The 19100-nt window shown below is 35.0% G+C and overlaps 1 pseudogene; it reads left to right on the top strand.

Annotated features, from left to right (window-relative positions):
• Window positions 1–9947: 9947 nt before the first annotated feature.
• Window positions 9948–16336, top strand: LOC113705740 (potassium transporter 5-like; annotated as a pseudogene).
• The last annotated feature ends 2764 nt before the right edge of the window (window positions 16337–19100 follow it).

Genomic DNA, 19100 nt, shown 5'->3' with positions numbered 1-19100 from the left:
TAGATGCCAACCCCCAATTACTTGGTACAAGAATTATTGGAATAGAACAATTTTTATTTACTTTCTTTTCTTTTCTTTTTTTATTTTTTCTCTCCTTTGTTTCTTTATTTTTTCCTCATAGAAAAATATATAGAAATAATCAAAGAAAGAGTATAAACTTTATCGACTATATCAATCACTTACTTGCAAATTTAAGTAAAGAGAAGAAAACTCATTAAACATGTAAAATTTATAGACATAATTTTTCGCACTTTACCAAATATACTTTTTAAAATGCAAAAATTCTAATTGCATAATAATCATTTCCAAGTTAAATGAGGATTAAATCTTCCAAAATACATATAAAGTTTTCAAAAGTGGAAGAATTAGACACTTAAAGTTGGAACAATTTTGTCCTTCTTAAATAAAAGTGCAAAATTCGAAGAATTTTTGGACTATAGTGAAATATTGGAAAAAAATTTAGAAAAATTTTGACAGAGTTTTCTCTTATCAATGGACAAAACTTCCTACCAACATACCCAATTTCAAGCAAATCATCTATATGGCAAGATTTCTAAGCACAATTCCAACATTTCTAATCATTTAAAGTCACAAAATATCATCACACAGCATTAAAATGCAAGTTCAAATATTTCCTTCCCCACACTTAAATTTCACATTGTTCTCAATGTGAGAAAAGGAAAATAAATAAAGAGTAAAGAAAATATTACTCATATGACCTTGCGCTATCCAAATCCATGGTCCAGTGATGAATTTTCAATCGTATTTGGGAAGGAATGGAGAATTCACTTATTGCACCCTGAAAAAGACAAAATCAAAACAAATAAATTTCTTAAAAATAAAAGGTTGCAATCAATAAAAAGAAAACATGCAAGTCAAGGAAAAAGAAAAAATGATCAAGCATGTGGAACCATACAATGTTCATGGGATAAAAATATGAAATGAGCTAATCTTTGCTAATCAAATATATGCATTAGTATCCAAAACAAAGGGAAGCTAATTTCACACAATAAATCCACAATTATGAACAAAATAAGTTCTATTTATACATTTTGCCATCAATGATTAAGTCCCATCAAGTACAAAAGTAATCTCAAAATGGAGGCAAACACACCAAACCAAAATATAAATGACCTTCGTGAGAATTCATGAAATACTAAAAACTATTGAACCACAAAAATTGTAAGTGCAATTATGAATTTCATCAATTAAGGCCATCTTCAATTCACCTCTTCTATTAGAATTACCTAAAAATTCAAGAAATCATTCAATTAAACACCTTTACATTCATTAGGTAAGCTAAATTACTCACATGAATATCAAAAACTCCCACTAAGCTAATTAAAATGCTACATTGGCCACTTAATATGCAATTTTGTCGCCAAGCCAAATTAAGCATAAAATTAGCAAAAATTCATCAAATAATCACAAACTCATGAGTTAAACATCACCAATAATCATCAATAAGCTCAATAACCGTAATAAAAAGCATAAAACTTCACAAAATGTGAAAAAATTCGAAATTGCCCAAAATTAGAAAAAAAAGTGATAAATGGCAAAATTCAAATGACAATATTTGGTGAAGATTTATTATCTCAAACTTGTTTGTTGATGATTATGGATGCAAATGGTGAACAAACCCCCAAAAATTCCACTCCAATTCGGCCTCAATTGAAGAGTTCAAAGATGTAAAACCCTTGTTCTTCTCAACCTCAATTCCGAATTAAAACTTGTTTTTGAAGAAGTTTTAGTTGTGAAATCATCTCTCAAGTGAAAGGGGAGTGTTTTGGTATAGTTGGTTTGAAAATTAGATGGTGAAAAGAGTGAGTTTAGTGAGTAGTGTGTATTTTAGGTATGAGTCTGTGTGTAAGTTGAAGGAGCAGGGAAAGAAAAAAATGAGAAATCCGTGAACAGATTCCTCTTGAATCTGAAGAGCTGCCAGAATCCGGATTCTGGTCAGTGAGCAAAATAATTTTTTTTTTGCGAAGTCCCCTGTCAATCTGGCCAAAATTGGTCGGATTTTGTTGTAAAAAATTTTCTGATTGCAGAAGTGGATTCGAGGCCTCGAATCCATTGAATCTGCACTTATTGCATAAGTTTCTGCAATTTTCAGTTTGACCCTAATTCGAAACACACTCTCCAATTCGTGTTCTACAATGAAATTTTTAACAATTCAACACTTCACACACATGGAAAGTGACTTAAACATGAATCTCAATATCTCAAAACAAATCAAAAGTATGTAGAATGGAAATTGAGGGTTGAGGTTCTTGGATCAAATAGTCCCCTTGACACTTCTAATGCATATGATGGTGCTCAAATGGTTCAAAAGAGTGCAAATAGGTCATGAACACAATTAAACACTTGGATGCACTTCAACTTTATGCAAATAATTAACTTAATCTCATAACATGAAATTAAGCATTGTAAACTCAAAAATGAAGGTTAAACTTCCCTTTTTCACATCGGTCTCCAATCCTTATAAACTCTTTTGCACTTGAAATAATTTGCATGAACCCTTGCCATTGCCACCTATAAAACACACAAAAACACTAGTTTAAACAACTTAAAAGCTACTAAAAATAAGAAATCGTTGGGTTGCCTTCCAACAAGCGCTTCTTTATAGTCATTAGCTTGACTATATCATCTCACTTTTCAAAGAGGTTTAGTTAACGAATAATCTACCATTTTAGATCGTGGTGGATCATTGTAAGGTGACTTAATAGAAAAAGTCACATGATCTAATGATGTGAGAGATGGAAGTGACTTACATATTTCAAGTGTTTCATAGATATTACCTTGAATATACACTATTTGAGAACTTACCAAAAGAAATTCCATGAGAGTATCTTGGGTAGGAATACCTTAAAACCTGTACTTTTTATACACTCCTCAAGAGGGGTGAAAAATGAGTCATTAAAGCTCACATCTTGAGATTCAAAGTTAGCTCTAAAGATATTATTATGTGAAATGGACATTTCCTCATTGAAACACAAGTTAGAATCATCATTTTGATCAAAATGCAACCCATTTTCACATACAACATTTCCATCATTCATGCTAGGATCTTTTTGCAAATTATTAGAGAAAATAATTTCACACAATGCATTCAATTGCTCATATATTCTACCAAAGTGAGAAGCTAATTCATCTATTCTTTACTCAATCCTATCAAAACGGTCGGAAGTTGCATTTGCTAGCTTTTCTATGGCTGAATCAAATTGATTAGAAAAATTTTCTACAGCTAGCTCCCAAGATGCATTAGAATCATTAGCTAATGGTTCACTTTCTAACTCCCCAGGTAGAGGTGCATTAGCTAACTTCTCTATTGCCAACTCCCAAGATGGTTTTGGTTCATATTGGACACTTTCAGGTTGGTAATCATAAAAATATGAATAATCACTATAAATATATTGATTATCCCAACCATAAGTAGGAGAATTGCTCTAATTAGCATTATATCGATCAAAACAGGAATTGTAATGCTCTAATTCATCATAATAATCCACATTTTGTACTTGCATACATGTATTAATAGCATGATAACCTCCACACAAGTCACAAATCACATGATAAGAATTAAAAGTATTGACATTCCTCCCTTGCTCAATTTCATGAATAATTATGTCCATTTGAACTTGTAACATCATAACATCAAATTTAATCTTTAAGCACCTTAAACCATCTTCAAAAGACATGCATTCAGTAAATTCTTGGTTACTTCTGTTGAAGGAATTTTGCACTTGGTAACCATCCATTGCCAATCTTCGATTTCTCAAGCATTGTCCTCCAAATTGATCTATCCTCCTCATCACCTAAAATTACTTTTAAACAACTTAAGAGCAAGATTAGTAAGAACAATAGGTGATAAAACGCATACACACATAAAACACTAAAATAACAGAAAATAACATTCACAGTATAACTAATAATATGTCTAAACTAATAAAGTTACTCTTCACACCGATATTGCCAAATCATCCTCGACAACGGCGCCAAAAACTTGACTGATATTTTACACACGTACAAGTTAAAAAAATCAAATTACACCCGTTTACTGCAAGTATACAGGTCAACTAGTAGTTTATGGTATATATCGGGTCGATCTCACAGGGAAGAGTGAACAATTACTGGTATTACTAAAGCATCTCTATTATTTAGACTATCAATGAATTATAACAAATTTAACCTACTGAAATTATACAAAATAACAAATAAAAACTCCTTAAATTGTGGTATCCCTAACTACTCATGTACTACATCTAGGCTAGTTATGGTGTAATTTCCTTATGCATTTGAATCCTATTTTCGTAGTGAATCAATTATACTTATAACTAATGCATACCTATCTCATGCTTATGAAATTAGTTATAAGTTCATTTCTTCAGTGGAATTACATGAAATGAATCATTAAAAATTACATATGTGCACCTTTACTTTCGTAAGTGTACTCCCTATGTTTAGCACTTTTAGAACTAGTGTTAAATCTTAATTTTTATTGCAGAAACAACACCGTAAATAATCACAATCAATGGTATCAGATTAATTATAATATAAAGAGCCAAAGTGCTAAATAACTTGCTCAAATCATAGCAATCAGATAACCAAATAATAAACATTAACAATTATAGAAAGTTCAACCAAAATCAAGGTATAAACTTTAGAGACACATATTGAATACAAAATTCAGAATTTGCATATCAACTAAACTTAGAATCCAATACAAAAGATAAAGAGTTGGAAAAGAGATAACCCTTGTCACATGAGTTTCAACTCTTCCTTCTTCATCTTCATTTTCATCCTAATCTAGCTAATATACAAGAATGGATGAACTACTAGCTAAACTATCATACACTAAGAAGAATGGCAGAGCTACATTTTTGCAGTCCAAGTTTTCTCCCGTATCTCTCTCTATATCCCTTCAATCTTGCAAGTTTTGGCTATATAAAGATGAAAGAAGTCAAGAAATGAGGCCTTTCACTTCCCTTTTACAGCTGGTGATGTTTACCACATGTCTAGCATTACATGTGATTTAGTGGAGGTGAAATTGAATTTTTCGTGTAAAGAGCAGACTTCTCTGACCACAATCCGGCCAAGTTCCGACCGGATTGCTACAGTGACATTTTGGTGCACTTTTGTTCAATTTCCAGCTCTGCTCCGATTTTGCGTTAACTTCAACTGAACTTTTCTTGATGATAAAAGCTGATTTAGCTCTTGACCAAAACATAAAACTTGTAGTCCTTTGAGTTAGCTTTCCAATGCATTAAAAATCATATCATTTGGATCTGTGTAAGCTGAAAAATGACCGAAATACCCTTGACTGCTCACTGCCCTATTTCAGCTTCGACCAATAGAAATTAGCTACTGTAATTCGGCTTTTTGACTTGGAAAACCTTCAAACTGGATTCAGATGTCTTCATCAAAGTTGTAGATCTATCTCTTATTTTCGAATTGGTTTAAGAATCATCTCAATCCAATTATTGTAACTCAATTTATAACCAAAATACAAAAATGTGTCAAAACTGTCAAAATGCACAAAATTCAAATAAAAAGTGATAAAACCTCATTTAATTATTTAAAAGTATTTTTCACCAATTATAGCCAAAATAATTCATTTTTTTCAATAATATAACCAAAATGACTAAAAATAATATAAAATATCATTCAATTATTACGTAAATTAATCACTTATCACTATGCTCCATTCCAAAGTCACTTGTACAATTCATTAGCTTTCATGTAGTTTGTCTTTTAGGAATTGAATCTATTTGGAATCATCTCATGAAACAATTTCAATTCAAATTTGTCCATACCAAAGGGGAATCAAGTCAAACCCACCATGAAGAGAGAATTCCAAATTTTGACTCTCATTTGCTACATATGGTTCATTCATCATCTTTACCTTCTTTTGTGTATAATTTTCATTCTAACACTTGTATTTCTTATGCAGATTTTGAAGGAAAGTGTAAAAGGCTAGCAATGTCTTCTCAAGTTGAATCAATTGGTAGAAAGAACAATGAAGTGGCAAAGGGAGTTTTCACACTTAAAACTTGTTCTATACCTTCTTACCATTTAGTTGATGATGTACCATTACTTCTTTATCCAATTTCAAATTTGTTTCAAGTTAAAGGTTATTTTGTTTTTTAAGCTGTAAAGCTGTCCAAAATTTTTCAGTTTTGATTCAAGACTTACAAGCTGATTTCATGCTTATTCCAACTAAAGGTGGTGATTTTTCATGCTTATTCATACAGTCAAAAGCTGGTGGCCAAGTGCTCAATTTGTCAACTTCAACTTGTGCTAGTTCGAGTAACCCTCATGAAGTGGAATTCAATTGTTTGCTACCTTATATGTTGGAAGATGAGAAATTGTGTCACGCAAGATCCTAAAGCTGTCCTCCACGAGTTGTTTAGTGCCTCATCCATGCAACAAGTTGCTCCCATTTTATCCATATAAGATGATTCAAATCAATGTCAACTAATGCTGGATTTTACACCTTTGCACAAGTAAGGTGTCCATATGAAGATCCCTGACCAAAGGCTAATTAGAGAGTTTTGGATTGCCACTTGGGATTTTCACATGCCTTACACAAGCTCTTTTCTACCTTGGCGCATGTCCTTGTTTGAGAGCTTCCCGAAGGTGACCAAACGACATGCATCATGGCTCATAGTCACTCATCTTTTTCAACATTATTGTCCTTTAAGCGGACCGTCGATGTGTGGACAAATCGCTTTCAAGAGGAGACTTTGAAGATTCTAGAACGAATCCTTTCGAGGAGAGAGGGAATGATATGGATACAGGTGCGCAACAACTTCAATCTTGGATCAAGGATTCTTTGGTCAACATTGGTGGTCCGATGACAAGATTAAAATCCAAGAGGGTGAAGGAAGTTTTACGAGTCTTGATCATTCACCATACAAGCAAGGAGCAAGTTAAGTTTGAAGATTTGGTGGACTATAAAGTTACTTGTTCACTTGTACGTTTGAAGTGAAAGAATGATCTCATACTTGTTAGGTTAGTTAGTAGTTGTTTCAAAGCTGCCTAGTTTAGTAGTTTGTTAATCGCACAAAGGATATGTTGTCCTCTAGTTTTAATACTTTTAGTAGATTTTATTAATTATTGGGCCTTATCGGGAAGTCATAAAGAGCTGGCTCTTTATGTGGGCCAAATTTCTATTTCTATTTTAGGTAGGTAAGTTGTCAATCTTTACTCCAAATGGATTTGCCCTCGTTCTAGCCTATATAAGGCTCCTCTTGTATGAATAAAAGGACGAAATATTACAACCAGAAATCCTGAGAAATTTTCCTTCAAGTTCTTAATCGAACTTACTCTTGAATTCTTGAGTTCATAACTTATGATTCAAATCAGACTTTATCGATTAGTTTGTTCCCTAATCGTGGTGTCTCTTCATCCATCATTATTTGCTTAAGGTTGTTGATTACCTTCGTGTGTCAGAGGTTTTGAATTAATGAGAACAATCACGTTCAATTTTCATTGGGGAGAAAAGGTCCAACTCTGATATTACAAAGTTGGGAGGTTCTAGGAGGGTCTTCTCCTAAGGTTGCTCATCGGTAATGATGTGGATACGGATACGTAACAACTTCAACCTTGGGTCAAGGATTCTTTGATCAACATTGGTGGTCCGATGACAAGATCAAGATCCAAGAGGGTGAAAGAAACTTTACGAGCCTTGATCATTCACCATACAAGTAAGAAGCAACCTAAGTTTGAAGATTTGATGGACCATGAAGTTATTTTGTTCACTTGTACATTTGAAGTGAAAGAATGATCTCATACTTGTTAGCTTAGTTAGTAGTTGTTTTAAAACTGCCTAGTTTAGTAGTTTGTTAATCGCACAAAGGACATGTTGTCCTCTAGTTTTAATCCTTATAGTAGATTTCATTAATTATTGGGCCATATCGGGAAGTCATAAAAAGCTGGTTCTTTATGTGAGATGAATTCCTATTCCTAGTTTAGGTAGGTGAGTTGTCAATCCTTACTCCAAACGAATTTGCCGTAGTTCTAACCTATAAAAGGCACCTCTTGTATGAGTAAAAGGACGGAATATTACAACCAGAAATCATGAGAAATTTTCCTTCAAGTTTTTAATCGAACTTACGCTTGAATTCTTGAGTTCATAACTTAGGATTCAAATCAAATTTTATCGATTAGTTTGTTCCCTAATTGTAGTGTCTCTTTATCCATCATTATTTGTTTAAGGTTACTGATTACCTTCGTGTGTCAGAGGTTTTGACTTCATGAGAATAATTGCGTTCAATTTTCATTGGGGAGAAAAGGTCCAACTCTGATATTACAAAGTTGGAAGGTTCTAGGAGGGTCTTCTCCTAGGGTTGCTCATCAGTAATGATGTGGATATGGGTACGCAACAACTTCAACCTTGGGTCAAACATCCTTTGGTCAACATTGGTGGTCCGATAACAAGATCAAGATCCAAGAGAGTGAAGGAAGTTTTACGAGAGCCTTGATCATTCACCATACAAGCAAAGAGTAAGCTAAGTTTGAAAATTTGGTAGACCATGAAGTTACCTTGTTCACTTGTATGTTTGAAGTGAAAGAATGATTTCATACTTGTTAGCTTAGTTAGTAATTGTTTTAAAGCTGCCTAGTTTAGTAGTTTGTTAATTATACAAAGGACATGTTGTCCTCTAGTTTTAATCCTTTTAGTAGATTTTATTAATTATTGGGCCTTATCGAGAAGCCATAAAGAGATGGCTCTTTATATGGGCCGAATTCCTATTCCTAGTTTAGGTAGGTGAGTTGTCAATCCTTACTCCAAACGAATTTGCCCTAATTCTAACCTATAAAAGGCACATCTTGTATGAGAAAGGGACGGAATATTACAACCAGAAATCGTGAGAAATTTTCCTTCAAGTTCTTAATCGAACTTACTCTTGAATTCTTGAGTTCATAGTTTAGAATTCAAATCAGACTTTATCGATTAGTTTGTTTTCTAATCGTGGTGTCTCTTCATCCATCATTATTTGCTTAAGGCTACTGATAACCTTCGTGTGTCAAAGGTCTTGAGTTCATGAGAACAATCGAGTTCAATTTTCAATGGAAAAAAAGGTCCAACTCTGATATTACAAAATTGGGAGATTCTAGGAGAGTCTTCCCCTAGGGTTGCTCATCAACCTGTGCGATGTATACCGTGTTTATTAGAATGTAAAACATGTTACTCATTAATAACCTTATATCAGATTTTTTACTAGATGGCTTTTTGTTTTGATCGCCTATTAAATTGACCATTAGTGCTTATGAGAGCGCATTAAATTAGATAGATAATTTACTTCAATGAGGGGCAAGTACATAAATACTTAATGAATATACAATCTGGTTGAAATAATTTACACCATGTAACCGACCAAGTACAATGTGTACAAATTATTGAACATGTGGTTAGTTGTCCACATGCATATTGCAATTAGTCATTGCAGCAACAAGTTGTACTGATTTTTAGTAAATGTAATTTTACTTGTATGAGTAGTACTAGTTTGTCTGTAAACGCCTTATACAATGTGATGTATAAGATATAATCAGTTTATGAAAATATACGTCATCTTAGGTGTTGGTTATTTGAATGTGTATATCTATAAAAAAATATTGCAATGGTATATATACCTTTGGAATAGTTATTGGTACTTTGACCAACTTGTGCATCTTCTTACAGGCTATAATGGAATGGATGTGTAATTTTACTTGTATAAATAATACTAATTAAATTACCTTTTGTTGCTAATTAGGTTACTTAATTGTCTCCCCAGTTACTATGTAGTAGTAGTCATGATTTTCATTTCTTTAGGTGACTACTGAATTCTATAGTGTAGTTACACTTGTGTTTGTACATGCATGTAGAGATTCTTGACTCTCCTTTGTAAAGCTTTTCTGGATAGTAATAAAGAATAAATATTTGCCTAAAAAAATTGCCTAATATGGGTCTTATTAATAGGCCAACATTTGTGATAGCTATCTTGGCTTCGATCATACCAAGTCAAGCCATGACCTCCGGGATATTCTTCATTATCCAACAATCGCTTTTACTAGGATGTTTTTCTCGTGTAAAAACTGTTCACACATCAACCATGTATGGAGGGCAAGTTTACATACCAGAAATCAATTTCCTTCTTATGATTTCTTGTGTTGTTGTCACTGGTGCGTTCAGGACGATAGCAGAGACTGGCAATGCATATGGTAAATAATTAAACCACCGATTCATTTTTTTCCTTTTCCTATCTTCTACATTTTGATAATCATTCAGAAATGGTCTCAATCATTATCAAGTGCAATTAGAACCAACTGTAGTACATGTTTATGGTAGAGGGATGTTTACACATCCCAACTTCAACCATTTGAAAGATTGAAATTCATTTGACTTTGTTTAAACTAAATTTTCCGGACCATGCAAAATTATAATGAGATCTTGTGGTCATATCTTGGCATGAATTGTTGTACATAATCCAATACTCTAGTGACTATTGTAATCCATTTTTGTTTTTTTGGCTAACGTACTGATGTAAATTGTTGCTTGAATGTTGCAGGGATAGCAGTGGTCTTTGTTATGATTTGAAAATTGTACGTTATTTTTGTGATCTTATGCGTGCTGGTCATTGGTTCGGTGGAGGTTCTCTACCTAAGCTCCATCTCCTACAAGTTCGATCAAGAAAGTTACTTGCTATTAGCTTTTGCAATGGTCCTAATGTTAATAATGCTCATCTGGAACAATGTGTACAGAAAGGACACCTTCGAGTTAAAGCACAAGGTTTCTCCGCAGAAGCTCAACTTGACAATAAACGGTAATCTTATTCATTGAAAAAACCTGTTAGTGCTTTGGTACAACCGAAAGTTTATATAAAGAATAAGTAGCGGACTCCTAGTCTAAGTAGCGGACTCCTAGGCTAATTCTCCTAGACGTACTAGAGTATTATTATATAACTAGTTTTATATACGAATACAAAGACTAATTCTATCTTCAATGTATAGTTAACAAGATTAGGGATACGGATGAGGTACACTAACTGCCCTCCTCAAGCTGGAGTGTAGAGGAACGAAACACCAAGCTTCCGCAATAATAGTTGAAAAGAACTAAAATCAAGTGCTTTGATGAACAAGTCAGCAGGTTGATCCTCTGAACAAATGAAATGGGTACAAAGCTCATTGGATTGAATCCGTTCACGAACAAAGTGGCAATCCATCTCAATATTTTTGGTATGCTTGTGGAAGACAAAATTGGTAGCAATATGAAGTGCAGCTTGGTTGTCACAAAACAGATGCATCGGTTGTGAATGAGGAATGGGGAGATCAAATAATAAAGCTCGTAACCATAACAATTCATTAGTGGTACCGGCCATGGCACGATATTCAGCTTCAGCAGACGAGTGGCTCATAGTTAGTTGTTTCTTAGTACGCCAGGAGATAGACGCATTCCCAAGAGAAATATAATAAGCCGTGATAGAGCGTCACGTCGTAGGACAAGCATCCCAATCAGTATCGTAATAACCTATGAGTTGCAAATTGTTCTGAGAAGGAAAAAATAATCCTTGACTTGGAGAATTCTTAATGTATCGAACAACCTTCATTGCTGCATCATGATGATCTAATGTAGAGGAATGCATGTACTGACTCAAAATATTAACAGCATACAGAATATCTGGTCCTGTGATAGTGAGGTACAAAAGTCAACCCACAAGACGACGATAAGACAACGGATCAGCCAAGGGCGTACTGGTTGAACGCCTCAATTGGTGTTGTTGAGACATTGGAATTGAACTAGGTTTTGCACCACTGAGACCTATCTGTTAAAATATCTAGAGCATACTTCCGCTGACTCAAAAAATTCCTTCAGGATTCCTGGCAACTTCAAGACTGAGAAAGAATTTAAGGGGGCCAAGATCTTTCAGATGGAACCGTCCATGCAAGAATTGTTTAAATTTTTGGCATTGAAAGGAATCATTTCCTGCAATTATCATATCATCGACATACACCAAAACTACAAGAAAACTGGTATTAGTCTTCAGGGTAAATAAAGTAGTATCTGCTTAAGACTGAAAAAAATCATATTGTTTGAGAGCAAGAGTTAATTTAGAAAACCACTTCCTGGATGCCTGTTTAAGACCATAAAGAGATTTATGAAGTCGACAAACCCTCTTGTCACCAGATGGTAAATATCTAAGGGAAGGGATCATGTATATTTCCTCATGTAAATCACCATGGAGAAAGGCATTATTCGCATCAAGTTGATGTAATTCCCAATTTTTAGCCGCAGCAACAGCCATTAAACACCGCACTGTAGTTAGCTTTGCTACAGGAGAAAATGTTTCAGTGTAATCTAGTCTCTCCTCTTGGGTATATCCTTTTGCCACTAATCGAGTTTTATAATGCTCCACAGTACCATCTGATTTATATTTAATTTTATACACCCATTTACAACCAATTGCTTTCATTCTTGTCGGCAAGAGCACAAGATCCCATGTATGATTTGCAGCTAAGGCATCAAGTTCAATTTTCATGGTAGACCTCTACTTTTCATCTTGACTAGCTGCAGAGTAAGTAGAAGGCCCAATCTTGGTTAATAAAGCTGCAAGAAAGACTTGATGGGATGGAGAAAAGCGATGATTGGAGAGATAAGAATTAAGAGGATAGGGAGTACTTGATACTCTGGAAGTGGAAAGTGAATTGGAGTGGCAGGAACTATTAGGATAATCACAAACATAGTCTTTTAGGTAAGCAGGTGGTCTTCGGATCCGTTGTTCTTGGTGTGGTGGAGAAATCTGAATCTCTTCAACACGATTATCCGTAGCAGAGAGCTCATGATTAGGACTTGAGGAAAGAGTGGCATCGAAGTTGTGCACTTCTGGACCAGAATTATAAAGAGAATCAACACATTGATCATCATTATCAAGAACAAGTAAGGGAGTGTTAGGTGTTAAGGCGGAAGACAGCATCAAAGATGATGTACTAGAAGGAATTTTGAAAGGAAAAATGATTTCATGAAAGCATACATCGCGGGAACAAAAAAATTTTTTGTCTCTAAATCGTAAACTTTGAAACCCTTTTTATTTTGAGGGTAGCCTACAAACACACTGGGCCTTGACCTAGGTTGAAACTTGTCCAAAAGTTGTAGAGGATTAACAGCATAACACAAACAACCACATACTCTAAAATGATTATACGTTGGTGGCTTGCCAAAAAGAACTTCAAAAGCGGTTTTACTTCCAAGTGCTGATGTGGGGAGTCGATTGAGAATATATGTAGCAGTTAAAACACGTTCCCCCTAGAATTTAATGGGCAAGTTACTCTGAAACCTAAGAGCACGAGCCACATTAAGGATGTCTCTATGTTTTCTCTCGACAATCCTATTTTGTTGAGGTGTACCAGCACAAGAAGTTTGATTAACAATCCCTTTATTTCTACAGAATAATGCCATGGCACCTTCAGTAAGTTCTAGTGCATTATCGTTTCTGATTTGTTTAATTTGAAATCCAAATTGAGTTTGAATCAAAGAATAAAAATTTTGAAAAACATGACAAACTTCATTCTTATGTTTTAATAAATATGTCCAAACTGTTCTAGTACAGTCATCCACAAGAGTTAAAAAAAAATGAGCCCCAGAACTTGAAGGTGTTTGATAGGATCCCTATATATCAATATGAACCAAATAAAAAGGAGTCACAGATTTATGAATGCTTGGAGAAAAAACTTGTCTAAAAGCCTTTGCTGAAGGGCACACAGTACATTCTTGGCAAATTTTATTAGAACAAATATGAGAAAAGTTGGGTATTGACTCCAACCGATTGTGTGAAGGATGACCTAGCTTTTGATGCCATAGAACAGCGGATCCTGCAACCGTATTAGCTTTGCCATGTCGTGACTCAGTATAGTCTGTGGTGAAGTAGTAAAGACCATCCCATTCGTTACCTATCCCAATCAATTTCCTCGAGCATAGGTCCTGGACAACACAAAAATCAGGAAAAATTAGGGCAACACAATTGTGTTCTTTGGTGAGACGACTGACAGAAATAAGATTACAGTGAAAACTCGAAGCATGCAAAATATTATGCAAAGTAATCGGGGAGTTCAAATGATGACTACCATATTCGCAGAGTTGTTTCACAGTACTATCGGGTAGGAATACATTAGTGAATTTTTTTTATTTAACTAGGTCAAACAAGAAAGTTTTATCATCTATAAAGTGATGAGTAGCACCTGTGTCTAGTAGCCAAGTGCAGCAAGAGGATAAGGAATTTGGAGTTAAAGGATGGGTTACATTACCAGCAAAATTAATCGAGCCAGTGTTTTTGTCACTATTCAACAATGACAAGAGTTGCTCATACTGTGCGGCTGTCAACCCATTAACTGAAGTAGTGGAAATTGAAGAATTTGTTGTATCATCCGAGCACACATTTGCAGCGGTGGGATTTTTCCTTGAAGATTGCCAATTATTCGGATACCCTATAAGCTCCCAACACCTATCCATTGTATGGCCAGTCTTATTACAATGATCACATCGTAATTTGGGCTGTTTCAAAGATTGACTTCCATTCTGACATGGTTGGCCTTGCTTTCGCCAAACATGGAGCATCTCAGAACCGTATTGAGATGGTTGCCGTCTAACAGAACTAGATCGTGGCTGCTGCTGCTGAACATAGAAAGCTCTTGCCCCATCAGAATCTTGTGGACCAAGAAGACTCAGTTGCTTCTCTTCCATCTTAACCATGTTAAATATACGATTAAGTGAGGGGAGAGGCTCAGTCGCCAATATTTGAGATCGAATGGTTTTAAATTTTTCATCCAATCCCATCAAAAATTGGTGTGAGCACTCTTTGTCCCTTTTAGCAAGCCATTCTTTCAATGCCCCATATGAGCAATTTGGAGGTTTTGAATAGGCACTCAACTCGTCCCATAAGGCCTTAAGTTTGGAGTATAAAGTGGTCACCGAAGCTGTTCCTTGAGTAGACAAAGCAATGTCCTTTCTTATTTCATAGATTCTGGGTTCATTGCTTTGACCAAAACGTTCTTCCAAATCCACCCAAAGTTCCCTAGCCAAGTCATGATAAGTGATTGAATCATGCAGATCCGGACTAATTGAATTGATAAGCCACGAAAGAACAAGCACATCACATTTACTCCAAAACAATGCTTCACGGCTTCCAACTTTCGGTTGTGGCAATTCTCTATTCACAAATGGGATTTTATTTTTGCTTCTCAAAGAATTCAAAATATTTCGTTTCGACCGTTGATAATTGTCATCGTCAAGCAACGTTGGGACTAACGAAGCATTGGTGTAATCGGCAGAGGTCAAAAAATATGGGGAGCTTGGATCACGAAGCAAATTACCAGTCGAGGAATATCCTAGATTCTGTGATCCGATTTGCTCCGCCATTATTCCAACAACGTAACAAGAAGAAACACAAAAGAGAATCAAAATATGGAGAGTAGAGCTAGAAGGATCATGGCTCTGATACCATGACAAGAAACGGTAATCTTATTCATTGAAAAAACCTGTTAGTGCTCTGGTACAACCGAAAGTTTATATAAAGAATAAGTAGTGGACTCCTAGTCTAAGTAGCAGACTCCTAGACTAATTCTCTTAGACGTACTGGAATATTATTGTACAACTAGTTTTATATACGAACATAAAGACTAATTCTATCTTCATTGTATAGTTAACAAGATAAGGGATACGGATGAGGTACGCTAACACAACCAAATTGTTATGGACACAAACCCTAGTCGTATGCCTGGCCTCGCAGTCTTCTACTCAGAGCTTGTGCAAGGAATCCTACCTATCTTTAAGCATTATGTGGCAAATATACTGACAATCCACTTAGTCTTTGTATTTGTTTCCATCAAATCATTGCAAATTAGTAAAGTACCAGTCGAAGAACGCTTCCTGTTTCGTAGGGTTTGACCTAATGATCTTAATGTGTTCCACTGTGTGGTGAGATACGGCTACACAGATGTGCAAAAGGAGCAAGATCCCTTCAAAAATATGTTGATAGAAAGGTTGAAGGGATTCATTAGCAATGACTACACGTGTTCAGTAATGAAAGCTGATGACCAAGAGAACCCAAAGCAAGATGATCAAGAACAAATATACAAGGGTGTAAAACAAGTTGAAAGGGGCATTGAGTTGTTGAACAAGGCATGGCATGCAGGGTTTTCACTTAGTAGAGGAACAAGAAGTGATTGCAGGAAAGGGAGCTGGAATTAGCAAAAGAATTTTGATAAATTATGCATACAATTTCTTGAAGAGGAATTTAAGGTAAAGCAACTAGGTGTTTGATAACCCTCAGAGGAAGCAGGAATGACCTATGAGCTATAGCACAGAGAGTAATTTTAACAAGCAAGTACTTGGTACTATACTACCTTACCAAATTAGATACCAAATCTTCATTTATCATATTTTCTCAAAAGATATAATAAATGGAAATTCGCCCAATATATTAGCAAAACTAATTTAATTAAGAATAAGTAGATGTGGTGGCTCACAAAATTACTATTCTAATTAATGATATGAGAAATAAGAAAGTGGTACTTAGCATATTATAAAAGTTGATTGCGTGATGTCAATTGTCGCCCACCATATGATCCCTCCAAAGAGGTTGAAAATCCAATCGGTTTAGAAGTTGTTACCGCAAAGATGCAGTTTGTCATTAGAATTCTTTGCCTAGCCTATCTCAAGCAACAATATCAAATACCTTAGTTGTAAAACTCTGAAAAACTGCTAGAGACTCAATATTTAGGAAATCGTGCCTTTTAAGGAAAAAGGAAATCATGTAGTGCGTATGTATTTACTTGCAAAGATTGTTTGAAATAATTCACTTGGGTTTTTAATAGTAAGTTAATTAGGAACGTGTAGGCTAGCTCAAACTATTTAGATATGGGGGATTCTATCAAATTGCATCCCAAGTTTGTATGTTTGAGCAAGAATATGCACAAAAAAAAAAGTTTTCTTTTTAATCTTTGTAATTGTTAGATAAATGGCATGTTTAGTCGCCCAATATTTTATTGTTAAAGCATAATTCATTTGCAAATTTTTATTTCAGCTGAGTTGGTCCTTGTGCTAATACATGTTAGCCTGTTTAGTCCATCTAATTAAGGCCAAATTGACGTTTTTCTTTTATCATCGAAAGAGGGGTAATTTTGGAAATTAGTCTGTCAACTTGACGAAAGAGGGGAAAAGTAAAATGGAAAAAAATTAAAGATAAAAAAAAAGATGTAGAGCAATTAGGCTAGAGATTGGGAGGGGATCAGGAAGGATTTGACCTTTTTCTAGTAGATTTTCTCTCCATTTCTCACAATATACATTTGAATGTATGACATGTGTTTACATTTATTAGAACGGGATATGATAATTTTAAGTTTAACTAATTCTAAGTCTTGTCACAACTCATGAAGCGCTACTCTTGAGAGCATCTACTCTGGAGAGCCTGTCACAACTCATTACCATCAAATGATAATCTCATGAAGCATGGAATCATATCAGATCTCAATTGTGCTATTTGCAAAGAGAGCTATGGAGATTTATCCCATATTTTCTTCTACTGTCCAGCGTCGGTACAAGTCTGGGCTCTTGCTTCTCTCGAACGAAAAATTCACAGGTGCCATCATTCCAGATTTGAGCTATGGTATAAAGAGGTTATTCGCCCACTGACCTCCGCGGATTGTGAGATTTTCACTATATTGTGTTACGCAATCTGGAGCAATAGGAATGCAGCTTTGTTCAATGGCAAAATTCAGGATCCTCTGCCCTTAGTCAACTTTGCAACACACAGCCTTAAAGAATTTCATGAGGCCAATATTCAACCTATTAGGACTTCATCTCAGGGTACACAACTGAAATGGTCAGCTCCACCTTCTCCCCACTTTAAAATTAACTTTGATGCTGCAATATCCACAAGTCAATAAAATTTTTGGTGCTGGGGTAGTGATCCGTAACCATGAAGGTTCTTTTATTTCTGGCCTTGCAAAGAGATTTGCTAGTGCTGTGAGTACAGAATTAGTTGAAGCCCACGCTGCCAGGGAAGCGGTCTACCTGGCAAAAAATCTAATGATTCCAAGTTTTATTTTGGAGGGAGATGCAGCCTCAATTGTTAAGCTCATCCTTGATAAGGAAGACATTTTGTCTAACCTAAAAGGCCCGATTATTGAGGACATGCATTTAGTTTTACTCAATCAACACTGTATTGATGTCAAATGGATTCTAAGGGAAGCAAATAAGGTCGCACATACTTTGGCCAATCAAGCTAAGAATGCTAGCCTTTCTGAATTTCTTTTGGAATTTTCCTCCAAATTTTGTCATGCAAATTGTGCTGGATGATTTCCAATAATCTCAGTAATAAAACTATATGTTTGTTTCTTATAAAAAAAAATAAAATTCTAACCCTTGTTAACAAATGAAGACACATATCATATATCTAAATATGCATTATGGGAAATGGAGGGAAAATTCAATGGAGAGGAGCCAAATCCGATCAAAGGAAGGATAAAAAAAAAAAGGGAGACTTGAGAGGCAGGTCCCAATTGCTTAAATTATGATAATGACCAAATGTATATGGTGTAACCTAAAAAGTTGGAGTACTAAATAGGCCATTTTACCAGATCATTTTGTTGTGTTTCTTTGTTTCTATCAAGCTTTGTTTGGATCGATAAATACTGCTTGTTCTTCATAATTGTTTATCCCTTTACCAACTCAGAAAAACCACAATTGCTTGTTTGTTTTCAACTGAGCTGACAGGAACCTTTGCTAAGAATTATATCAGCCAATTTTCTTTAGAAAGCAACGTTAATATAGCAGTTTGTGTTTGTAATAATGCAATAATTCTTGCAGTCAGAATCAACCTTGTTGAAACAAGTGCAATACTGCATAATCAATTGGTCAATTCGTCACTCTTTGGTGCCGAGTCTTGAAAGTATCCCACAAGCACCAACAATTTTTTTTTTTTTTTTTTTGTGGCTTAAAACCCCACAACCGATCTCTTAAACAAAAAATGATACTTGGGTAAATTAAATGCCATTTGAAACGACATAAACCTCGGACCATTGAATTCCAAAATATTAATTGTTTGTGACTACATGCATCTCAT

The sequence above is a fragment of the Coffea arabica genome, chromosome 8c, assembly GCF_036785885.1.
Source record: "Coffea arabica cultivar ET-39 chromosome 8c, Coffea Arabica ET-39 HiFi, whole genome shotgun sequence".
Taxonomy (NCBI): domain Eukaryota; kingdom Viridiplantae; phylum Streptophyta; class Magnoliopsida; order Gentianales; family Rubiaceae; genus Coffea; species Coffea arabica.
This window is presented reverse-complemented; position numbering and strand designations above follow the sequence as displayed.